The sequence below is a fragment of the Neolamprologus brichardi genome, chromosome 4 (genome assembly GCF_056152115.1).
Source record: "Neolamprologus brichardi isolate AB-2024 chromosome 4, ASM5615211v1, whole genome shotgun sequence".
NCBI classification, from domain to species: domain Eukaryota; kingdom Metazoa; phylum Chordata; class Actinopteri; order Cichliformes; family Cichlidae; genus Neolamprologus; species Neolamprologus brichardi.
The window spans coordinates 23,912,963-23,925,148 of NC_142107.1; the positions used below are offsets into that span (position 1 = coordinate 23,912,963).

Here is a 12,186-nt window from a genome sequence, read left to right on the forward strand (position 1 = left end):
CGGCTGTCACTCATGAACATGTTTGGGCTTCTCTGCTCACAGGAATTACTCGCACATACACCGACCCCGTTATTTGAAACTGTGGCCACCATTATAACGAGATATGTCAGGGGTTTCTTGTATATGAAAAGCAAAAATACACTTTTAATTTTCAAATGACCAAAAACAACTATCTCCCCATTTTAAGCCAGAAAAATATCCCAACAGGAAGGAACGAAAAAACACTTTCTGGCTTCAGCATCGCAGCTTTTCCCAACTCCTGAGTTGGGCTGATCCTGCAGACTTTAGCCAGCAACTCTTTTTTTGTCTCGCAGTTGTGACACTGACATGCAATTCTGAAACGCCATCGAAGACGCAACATTCCTCAAGTGCTGTCAAAATCCCATCAGCGCTCTCAAAGATGGGTGAAAAGATGAAGAGGTGGCCCGATCCATAGTACAACAAAAATTTCAAATCCTCCCAGGCCACAGCTCTGATTGCCTATCAGATACTTTCTTTATCAAGAGCTGCAATCAGACGCAGCTCAGCTACTGTAGCTCCATTCCCATCAGCTCCCATCACTCCCTCTCCCCCACGCCTGCAAACGTATTCCCTTCATCCGTCTCTTCCATATCCCCGCTCTCTGACACGCTCAGGTCTGACTGCACAGTTTGAGTGGCATGTGATCTCCGAGGCAGTCGCTTGTGTGCTTTTTCATCTGAAGAGCAGCCTGCAGGCTTTCAAAGAGAGGACCTCGCCCTCCCATCAAACGCATGAGGACAGACACACACTGACACACACACACCTCTGCAAGAGCGCAGGATTTCAGCCCAGCAATGGAGGTGCACAAACAGGCTGCTTAATACCTTCCGAAGTACTTGAAAAATAAAAAGAACGAGGCGATTTTAGCACTTTTAAAATTTTGATGAAAAAAGTGCCAGCAGTGTATCCCTGAACGAGGCACAAAATCAAATAATACCAGAGTTTGTATAAAAGGGTGGGTGGATGGTAGCACAAAGGTGCTTTTATAATGTGTGAAGACATCGATGGAACTGCTACAAATGGGTTTCTCGTTTTTTCTTTTTAAATTTTCAGACCTTTACTGTCCCCAAACGATGGGTAATAATGACTTCAGTGCTATTCTTTTACAGCAACACAAGTTTATATCAGTTTTTTCTCCACACGTATAAAATGTCTCAGGAACTATGTGATGGATTTGTTCAGACACTGAGAATGAATACAACAACGTGGCCTGTCCACATCCTATTGATCCAGAACTGGCTGCAATCCAGGAGCACCTGCAGTCCTCAACGGAGTGAATGAAGCTGAAACACTTTACATCTGCTGCTAAACATAAAAAACTCCCAGTTTAGTTTAGTTTTCACAAATTTAACATGACTGCATGTGCAATTTTGTAAAAACAATGTTAGCATCCTGCTAATGCATGCTAACTGGTTGGTTAAAGACTGATCACTCTCTTGATGGTAACTGTTTCCAAATATAGACACTTTGTATATTTAACCATCTCGAGGCAGGCGTTGCCGATTTGCAACAGTTAAAAACTAACAACCTGATTACCCCACATACATATTTTATGAGTTTTTTTACTCAGAAGTACCACTGCAGGACTTGGTTGTGCATTAGCAACAAAAAGTTTGATTTGAGCCTCAGAGGGTTAACAAAATTGTGGGACTTTCTTTTTCACAAAGTGAGAAGATGGTTCAATATGTCAACTAACCCACAGCATTACTAAGTTGCACTAATTTGTGCAACTCCAGAAAACCTGGAGTTGCACTAATTTGTGCAACTCCAGACCAACTTGGTGGTTCAAAGGTTCCCCACGAGACCTTCAGCCGGTGTATCAAACTCATTTTACATCATAAAAGCAGTTTGAGTAAAAAGGTGTAAAGAACTTTAACCATAAATTTAATCCCTGAGATATTTTAATATAAGGAAAAGAAGCAATTTCAGCAGCACATGTTGGTTTTTCTACAAGATCATCAAGAAATGATGCTGTAGTAATGAAAGTGTGTCAGCGCGACTCTTTGGGCGGAAACTGCAAGAAATCTAAACTGAAATGTGTAAAATGACAAAAGTTCTGGTAGCTCATCGTCCCGAGTGTCCTATAAGAATAAAATGAAAAGGTTTTCAATTTGTTTTTATTTGTTTTGGGTTTTTTTGTTCTACTGTGAAGCCACTGTAAACATACATTTCTATAGTAGATTTCTGTTATTTACATTGGGATAGTATGAATGACCACTGGTTTGGTCTTCAGGAGAAAACCTGCGAAGCTGATGAAAATATAGTTGGAAACTTAATACACCTAAAAGTTGCACCTTAAGTGGCTGTAAGCGACTGCAGCTTTCAACCAGGTGTCGTCAGGTGGTGTCCAAATATCATCAGGCATTTCCACCCTGAACCAAAACACCCTCAGATCAGCAGTGATGATCAGTCACATACCTGAGCCGCTCGCGGAGGTGTTTGTTTACTTGCCTCTCGATACCGATCATTTATGTCCTACTTCACATTTTCCAAAGCAGCTCAGTGGCCCAGGTTGGAGCCTTTGGCAGGCTGATTTTTGACACCCCAGCCTTACAGAGTTTTTCCAAAGTTCAAATCAATTAATGAGGAAACAAAGGAGCAATTTTAGACACAATAAGAGCTCAAAAGATGTTAAAAAGGACAGCTGGGCTATCTGTGAGTTTGACAGAAAAAACCCCCCCAACAGCTTTTAATCCTGCTGAGTAATGATGATGCCTACGTCTCTATATATTAAAGTATTACCAGCTGTCCCCTTGGCAAAGTGCAGTCTAAGCTCGGGCTGAGCCAAAGCATAAATCTGCAACAGCCATTGGAGGTAATGAATGAACCATTATGAAGAGAGATGTGTCTGAAGAAGAAAGTGAAATTGATGGCAGCCGGCTGACAGAAAGCTGTATTTCAGCCCTGAAGCATGGTCGGCCGCTCTCCTGTTCCTTTATTTTCTGTCTAAAGATCACTTTGCAAACTACAGAATGACAACGTGAGGTCTAATTTCAGACTGAATTCATCTACGGTGTGTTTGTCGCGCTGGACGACAAAGGCTGGTTCGTATCGATCTTAATCTTTTTCTTTGGATTTTGTGGTGCCAACGATGAAACTGTGCTTAGCCTAGTTTGCATATTAATAGGCACAAAGTTCACCAATCATGTGTGCAATCTGTACAAAATATACCTGCATGATTAATTATAAGTGACTTTGCATGGCCTTAATATTCTTCTATGATTTTTAATTGAAAGGGTAAATGTAACGTTTCCGTTAAAGAAGTTCTTTGATTGTAACACTTGGGTTCAGATACAATAAAACTTCATTCAGGCATAAAAAGTATTCATCTACAAATTCCCTATTAGGGCTGGGCCATATCATACCGTTCACAGTAATACCGGTATAATTTTGGGCAACGATAAGAAAATGAAATATGGCGATAGAATATGGGTAAAACGCGCATGCGCAGTGCCTTTGTTTTCATACGCACACGTCGGAAAAAGCATGGCGGCGAAAGCAAATCGTTGAATGAAACAGATGAACCAGAATTGGTTTGTAAAAATGCTGCAACTTCACTGGTGTGGAACTGGTTTAGCTTTGTCCGTCAGACACACAACAAAGCACTATTTTTGGTAGCGCATGCTAGCGGGCCGTCGTTATTACCGTGTTGTTTGGAAAATACGCCACACTTAAAATCAATCCTTTGATTTTTCTGAAAGTCGACAGAGCCCCTTATAATCCCGTGTGCCTTATGTATGAATTCTGGTTGTGTTTACTGACCTCGACACGATTTTATGTACACGGCGCTCGAAAATCTGTCAAATGTTTCAGTACGACTTTGCTAAGCTACGAAGCCGCACCGCTTGATGGATTGTCGGAGCATTACGGCTATCGTAGGTGGAGCCTCGCGGAGTGATACGTACTGTGCTTCAACATAATATTACCGTATTGTGTGTGTATAACCTCTTTTTAAGTGTTGTGGTTATTATACATGGTTATGCTGAGGATATGTCGGCCAGTTTCCACTGGAAATACCGTTTGGTTAAACTGTCAGCGAGGAATTTGCATTTGCTCTGGTAATTTTTTATGTAACTTTAATTCACATAAAACAGCTGCTTGTGTAAGTGAAAATACATTGATGGGGGTTTTTTTGGGGTTTTTTGCACTAATAAAGTTGTGGAGTTGTAAAGTATTTTGTCTGGTGTCAATTATATCGTCAGTTATATTGTTATCGCAAATTTTCAAATGTTTATTGTGATAAATATTTTTGGTCATATCGCCCTGATCTATCCTCTATATTATGTGTTTGGCTGATTGCATCCACCTAGTCAATTAACTCTGACTAAGTTTGATTTATTTAGATTATTTATTCCTCAGATGTCTTTGAGCCTGAAGAATCCTGCAGCACTGAAGTGCCTCCAAACCAAATTCAAATAAGATTTTTAGAAGCTGCATGATTGCAAACAAACTCCGTGGGAAGTGTAATTGGACAGTTTGGCCAGGACGTCATGAAGCTCCATCATTAACATAAAATCATGCATAACTTTCCAGACAAGATGTATCGAGAGAATACACCCAGAAATCAGTGAAACAGGTGATGACGCCTTCATAGGATCAACAAAAAAAATACTAGATATGTACGGTGCAATGGCCAACATTTGTTTGTATAACATCGATTATTTTTAAAGCTAAATAAATTTCACATTGTACTGAGAAGAGACGATGGGGGTCACAATAGCTCTTAGGCTCTACCTCATTAAAGTGCATTTCAAAGTCACGTGATTATTTTTAAACACAAAACAGACCAATCAATCACCACCTGCTTCAGTCAGAGGAACTGGTCACGGAGAGTTCTGAAGAATAAGGGTCGTTTTAAAGAAGTCCGCCCCCTATTAGCGCTCTAAAACTTTAAACATTGATCTCTAAAAAAATGCCAAACCTTCCAAATATAAATGCTGCGCTTGAAATCATCACCAGACCTTTAACCTGCTTATTTTATAACGAAATAAGTAAGAGTAGCCCTGTACCTGTAGAAAAACAGCTGTACTCATTGGTCAGTGTCTAGTCCTGTACTATGAGTCCCTCTGATCTTAGATTAGTAACTTGAATATTTTTGGTAAAGAGATAAAACAGAAAGTGTGTCAGCGTCCAAAAATGTGTAATGTACTCCCTCAGGTGAGAATCTCTATCTGTCTTAGTGACGACAACATCTGAACGTGACCTCCTTCAAAGCAGTTCAGATGTGCAGCATCAGTTACCGTGGCGATCGAGCCAGGTACAAGCAGAGCCACCTTTGTGACTCTGGCTTTAGGCAAAACGTGTCTTCATAACCCATTAATTTCACTTTGCAGTGCATCCCTCGACTGTGGCGCAGATTCAGGTAATATCCCTGAGGCTTGTGTGTTGTTGTCTGCGTGCGACTCTCGGCAGTTTTTGGACTGATCGTGAATCAAGACTGCAGCTCCACCAGCCTGAGGACACCGGACTCCACTCAACTGGGCCTCAGCTACAAGAGTACTACAAGAAAACAGTCCAAAAATGAAGAACTGCAACACATCTTTACTGGGGTTTCCATCAGCGCAGCAACAGACACAATAATGCGGCAGCTAAGGTTTGGACTTGCATCTGTATTTTGATATTTGGTGGTTTTTATCCCACATTGACCATAACTTTCAAAACATTGGTCCGAATTTATGTTCATCTGCGAGGAAGCGAGAAGAAAAAGAAAGAATGAGTGCATAACTGGACAAAAATGACGAACCTACGTCGACACAATAACAAGCTCTTGATTTTGGCAGATTTGAGATCAGGAAACAGAAGACTGGAAAGATGACAGGATGTCAGGGAGCGAGAGAGCATGGGAATGGAGCAGGAGAAAAGTGAGTGGGCGAGGAATCAGATGCCATGTGTTTGTGAGTGAGTCAGACCCACAGAGCTGGCATGACCCACCCAAAAGGAGAGAAACTGGTAGGGTCACACTTCACAATTCCACTTTAAATAACACCGATCCAACCATGCACTTTATCAGTTTACCTGTAACATTAGCAAATATGTCTGAGCAGACCTTCCTGTTTTATGAATGTCCGTTTTAAAGCGCCCACATGTCACACAGAGATACTCCGAGCTCTAACTGCTCCGGCTTTTCTGGCATTTTTTAAGAAAACTGAAACATTAATGTTTCTAATTAAAAGCTAAACAGCAGCTCACAGGCCCTGACCTTCTGCTTCTCAAGCAAACACGTTAAAATTATTCATTCAGTGATTTACACAGGAGAAACTTAACATCAGAGTGCTTTACAAGGCCGATACACAGCACATAACTCAAAAGAATTAAAAGTGACACATTCCTGAAAAACTGAAGATTGTTTTATGTTAAGGTAACACAAAAAGAACTAAAAACACACAAAAAAGAAACAAAAAAGAAAAGTGAAAGCAGCTCAAGCACAAACTACAAAGCCAACCTGGTGTATGAACATAATGCAAATTCATGTCCTTAGTGACAGCCTCACAAGCTTGTCTGATGCCACACATATTGTGTTGTTTGGTTGGTGTTTTACTGTCATCACAAACAGTGATCAAAATGTTCCAGGAAGAGAAAAGATCCACAAAATAAACAATCTTAAAGCTTTTAAATGTTTTCATTACAAAGTCATCTCGTCATGCACGCGCCGACAGACTCACTCTGCTCGACCCGAAGAATAACGAAACAAAAAACAGCCTTCTCCATGTTCGCAGGCCTTACCGACCATCGACCATCGAATGACCGGGTCACTCTGAAACCTTAATGTTTGCTCTCTGTGCAGGTTTGGATTTGTGATGAAGCTGTCAAACAAGAGTTTGTCCAAATTTAAATCAGGTAAGGTTTAGATTTCATCCATTCATCCCCCAAACGTCTGGATGACAGCTTGTACAGTGGCTCAGAAACTCTGATCAGGTAAACTTCATGCTCAGAGCAGAGACAGTTTTCTTGTTTGGTCGTGTCAAAAAGCAAAGTGCACATAAAACTGGTGCTGAGGATGAACCGAGGAGCTGCTGCACTACACCAACGTGTTTTCCACTTCAGCACCTTATTAGTGCTGGGCGATACGGAAAAAATATTTATCACGATATGAATTATTTTATATCACGATATACCACCTGACCTGTGGTCATCTGGAAAGTACGCAGTCTGTAAACAGCGAGCGCAGAGGGTGGAGTCTTTCTTAATGACATGGATGGTTACGCTCATGTAGGGCTGCGTAATGCACGACACTGCAAAGATCCTTCTCTACTTTGGCCCGGCATGCGTCATATAAGCGAGACAACTCGACTTTACTGAAGTGCTCACGACCGGGCATCATGTACCTCGGATCAAGCTGTTCTTCTCAACTACATAAACATGGGCCATGCCTTTACAAATGTAACGCGAGACGGCTCCTGTGATTTGTTTATGGCGCTGGGACGTCTTGAGTATTCTTTTTCGTGGACCTTCTGTAGGTCATAGAAGAGATTTGTTGTGTTGCCATGGCCTTGCTTAACTCTTTAAGACCTATTATAGAACCAAGTCCGCCAGAGCTCATATTATATTTTTACATGTTGTGGAGCCATTTTTGGGAGCATTTCAAGTTGCTATACATCAATACAACCATTACAGCCCAAATTGTAATAATATGTCTGCATTAAGTGCATAGTAATTACATAAATTGCAAAAAAAGTGCAATAAACTACAAAAAATTTGAAATAGTTTTTGTTTTTTTAACATATATTTCTAGTTAGAGAAATTTAAGAGGCTTATCCCTCAAAACTGTAAATACAAAAAAGTTGCACAAAATAGTTTCCCACCACAGGAAATTTATTTTGAGTGTCTTCATAGTTTTATTTTTGAAATACACCAATTTTTATATACTGCAGGAAAAACAAAAATAAATATTATAATGCAAATTTGCAAAAAAGCAGCATATGCATCAAAATAAACTATTTCCAGCAGTGCAATATGAGTCCTAAGCATCCCAGAAACCACACAGAAAGTCATAAAGTCAAACATAACTTTTAAAAACACCAGTATAGGTTCATGAGGCCCTAAAGGCAAAAAACTACATTTCCACAAAATGACGTCACTTCCGGTTTCGGGCAGGTCATGGCGGACATGTGATAGTTCGCGCTGATGGACGTAGGAAGTGTTACAAACAGCTGATCGGATCGGCAAAGCGTGTTTCTGGAATATTATGTTTTTGTTGCTGCAAGTGCTTTTTATGCAGTTTTTGCAAAGCTATATGTGGAAGGAAACTGTGACCGAGGACAAGCTGATGGCATAAGATGTAAGTACAACTCCTCCGGTTTCATATGCAAAACAAATGATTGCGCTAGCTCACGTGGTTGCAGAGCTACCGGGATTTAAAAGTAGTTACGCAAAACGGAGCGTGCCCGCTCCGACCGGCTTTACAGGGTTAAATGAGCATCCAGCACTGAAACAGGAGATATAATACAGCAAAAACAGAAATAAAATAGCCCCCCCCCCCTAAAATTTTTACCATTACAGTTGCTTTGACCCCACATTTGTGCGTTCAGGTTGTTGAACAGTGTTTAGTCATGCACCGTCACTCAGTATTCTCCACTGAGACGTAATAGGACAGATCTCGGTGTTTGTGTCAGTCGTCGCTTTGGTCACCTTTGCAGTTTCTCATCTCAGACTTGCTGTTTATTGCATTTCACTGAAGTGTGTGACTGCAGCCAGCCTAGGTGGCTGAGAGTGTCGTGTCGTGCTGAGGAGGAGAAACGGACGATTTTTAAGAACGTCTTTGTCAAACCTGAATCGCTCACAGTTGACGGGTGTGCTGCTGCGGAGGAGCAAAACCCATCGGCCTGCCAAAAAGGAGGGAACGCGGGGGTTTCGAGTGTGGGAAGGGTGAGGTGAGCGTCCAGACTAAATTGATTCGTGCCACTTTTCTCCTGACAGCATTTGTTTTTGTTTATTGCGACATTTATTAAAGTGAGCGTGAAATGTAAGCAGTTTCTGTGGCGAGGAAGCAAAAACAACGTCAGAATCTGTAGACCGGCCCTACGAACAGGAGCCGGATGAAATTGCAAGAGCAGCCCAAACAGAGTATTAAATGAATAAATGCATTGGAAGCAAGTGTCATTCAATCTGTCTGCGTTATGAAATCCTGGTAATATTAATCTGTTGCTGTCTGGCAGTTTTGTTTTGTCTGGTGGGCATTTCCAGCTAAAGCAGGCCATGTTCACTCCGATGACCCCGAGGCTGTTCAGTCTGATCTGAAAGCAGCTAGATCTGCTTGGAGAGAACATAATCAGAGTGAGTGATGACTTCAGTGTGCAGCTTCGGTTTTATCTGCTATATAAGGTGTAGTGCTGGGCGATATATATCGTCTATTGTGTCATTTGTCTTCTATAGTTTCTAACCTAATTTTATAAATTACAATGAATATATCATTAACCCTATAACACCGGTCGGAGCAGGCACGCTCTGTTTTGCATAATTATTTTTAAATCTCTGTAGCACTGCAACCACGTGAGCTAGCGCAATAATTTTTTTTGCATATGAAACCGGAGGAGTTGTACTTACATCTTATGCCATCAGCTTGTCCTCGGTCACAGTTTCCTTCCACATATAGTTTTGCAAAAACTGCATAAAAAGCACTTGCAGCAACAAAAACATAATATTCCAGAAACACGCTTTGCCGATCCGATCAGCTGTTCATAACACTTCCTACGTCCATCAGCGCGAACTATCGCATGTCCGCCATGACCTGTCCGAAACCGGAAGTGACGTCATTTTTGCGGAAAATGTAGGGTTTTTTTGTTTGTTTTTTAACCTTCAGGGCCTTATAAGCTTATACTGGTGTTTTTAAAAGTCATGTTTGACTTCATGCTTGTCTGTATCCTTTCTGGGATGCTTAGGACTCATATTGCACTGCTGGAAATAGTTTATTTTGATGCATATGCTGCTTTTTTGCAAATTTGCAGTATAATATTTATTTTCGTTTTTCCTGCAGTGTATAAAAATTGGTGTATTTCAAAAATAAAACTATGAAGACACTCAAAATCAATTTCCTGTGGTGGGAAACTATTTTGTGCAACTTTTTTGTATTTACAGTTTTGAGGGATAAGCCTCTTAAATTTCTCTAACTAGAAATATATGTTAAAAAAACAAAAACGATTTTCAATTTTTGTAGTTTATTGCACCTTTTTGCAATTTATGTAATTACTATGCACTTAATGCAGACATATTATTAAAATCTGGGCTATAATGGTTGTATTGATGTATAGGAACTTGAAATGCTCCCAAAAATGGCTCCACAGCATGTAAAAATATAATATAAGCTCTGGCGGACTTGGTTCTATGGTAGGTCTTAAAGGGTTAAAGCTTTTTTAACAGGACTTCACTCACCAACAGGTGGAGTTATGGTGACTACATCATCCATCAGACTCGCACTGTGATGCAAACATACATCAACAACACGCATGTTGCCATTCCTCATCCTTGTACCAAGGGTCTCATTAGAGCCTGGGACCCAAATCATAGTAAAGCACAGGGATCGGAGGGACTACAGCCTCACTGTCAGATAACAGAACGCTTGCAAATCTGATCCAGGAAGAAAGTCTCACTTAAAAAATAAATAAATAACTAAAACAGTTGCATACCAGCCGCCTTGTACTTTATGATACTGACCATGTGACCACAGCAGCTGTGATGGACTCTGACCGGAGGTGTGTGTTGCACATCGTCCCCCTTCTCCGTTCTTTCTGTTCAACAAAGTACGAAACTTTTAAAAGTGAAAAAACCCACTTTTGATGCACTTTGTGTTGTTCCACGAAACAAAGTTATAATTTGGAAGGAGGAGATTAACGAGGCTTAGATATGGTGAATGATCTCAGTAATGGCGAAAAACCCGCCACCAACTGGCAAACCAGACGATAGCTGTCAATCACTTTGTTTTGGATTTGTGCGGCTGAGAGAGTGCGGGGACTATGAAAAGGCATTTAATTGGCGGTAGATTGCGTAACTCTGAGCTCACGAGCCGTTCCACTGGTCTCTTTTAATCACCGCGTATGCGAGCGCCCCTCCTGAGCCATGTGTCACTTAGGCTCTTCATCCATCACAGTTGGGCCATAAGTCAACCCCTGACCGTCCACCGCTGACCGTCCACCCCATTTAAGTAATTAATCAGCCAAACACTCGTGGCACAGATGTCCTTAAGCTCTCTGATGTCACTGTGGCTGAATTCATACCCAGAAGAGCCACACGACTGCTTTGTTCACGACTGCCACGCCGTCAGCGATTGGGCAATTGCAGATATTGCGTGATAAATAACCTCGTCATACTCAAAGCGGGTTGGGGGGAAAATACCCCGATGACTAGCAGTGATCACCTCAGGGAGAAAGTCCAGCAGTGAAAATCCTAAGTGCCCTGATGGTCCAGCCTGGGCACTCATAATCCCGCCCCCACAATCAAACAGAGAAAGAAGGATTATGATTCTCTGCCCCCAGAGTCCCGAGCTCCCAGGCCATTTGTGTCTGATGTTAATCTTTGTTCTGAACAGATTTCAAACAAAGCGCTGGTACCAAATGTCACCACTCATCCTCACTTTCATTATTATTGTTTAGTTGGTTTTTTTTAAACCAGGGATGCAAACACAAAGTTAAAAAACAGCTTAAAAATCATCCACCCACGTGAGGAACACCTGTGCTAAGGTCAAACCTTTACTTACTTTCTATAATTTGTAGATTCAGACAACGTTTAAAGTGACGACGTGAGCGTATGTACGCTGTCAAAGTGAGCTTGAATAAAACGGACAGAGACAGAACAGCAGCAGAGTATGGTATCGAGTTAGCACATCTGAAAACGTGGGTGTCCACGCCGCCCACCCAGCAGGTTCACAAGAAGCTCCAGTGTCCACCTTTAAAAATCAGGTGTTCCTGTTTCCAGTTGCAGCTCGTTGTGCTCTGTGCAGTCGCACGCTGCTGCTGCTGCTGACAGGGGAACGATGTTAGTGTTGTTTCTGCATGAAACTCAAGTTGATCGTCCTCTCAAACATCCCCACCTGCCTTTGACTGATTGAGCCATTGCTTCTCAGTTTCTTTGCCTCTACCCACACACAGCTGCCCTGATTAATGAAAGCAAAGCGAACGTCTTAAGTGATTGATTAATCGTTGTCATGTGTTGGGCAAAGCCAGACAGGCCCAT

General features: G+C 41.5%; 1 protein-coding gene across 1 annotated transcript in view; it reads right to left on the reverse strand.

The window, feature by feature from the left end:
* slc38a12 (solute carrier family 38 member 12) overlaps window positions 1-12,186 on the reverse strand; it is an 83,739-nt gene that overhangs the window by 15,495 nt on the left and 56,058 nt on the right. The gene's annotated exons all lie outside the window — the stretch shown is intronic.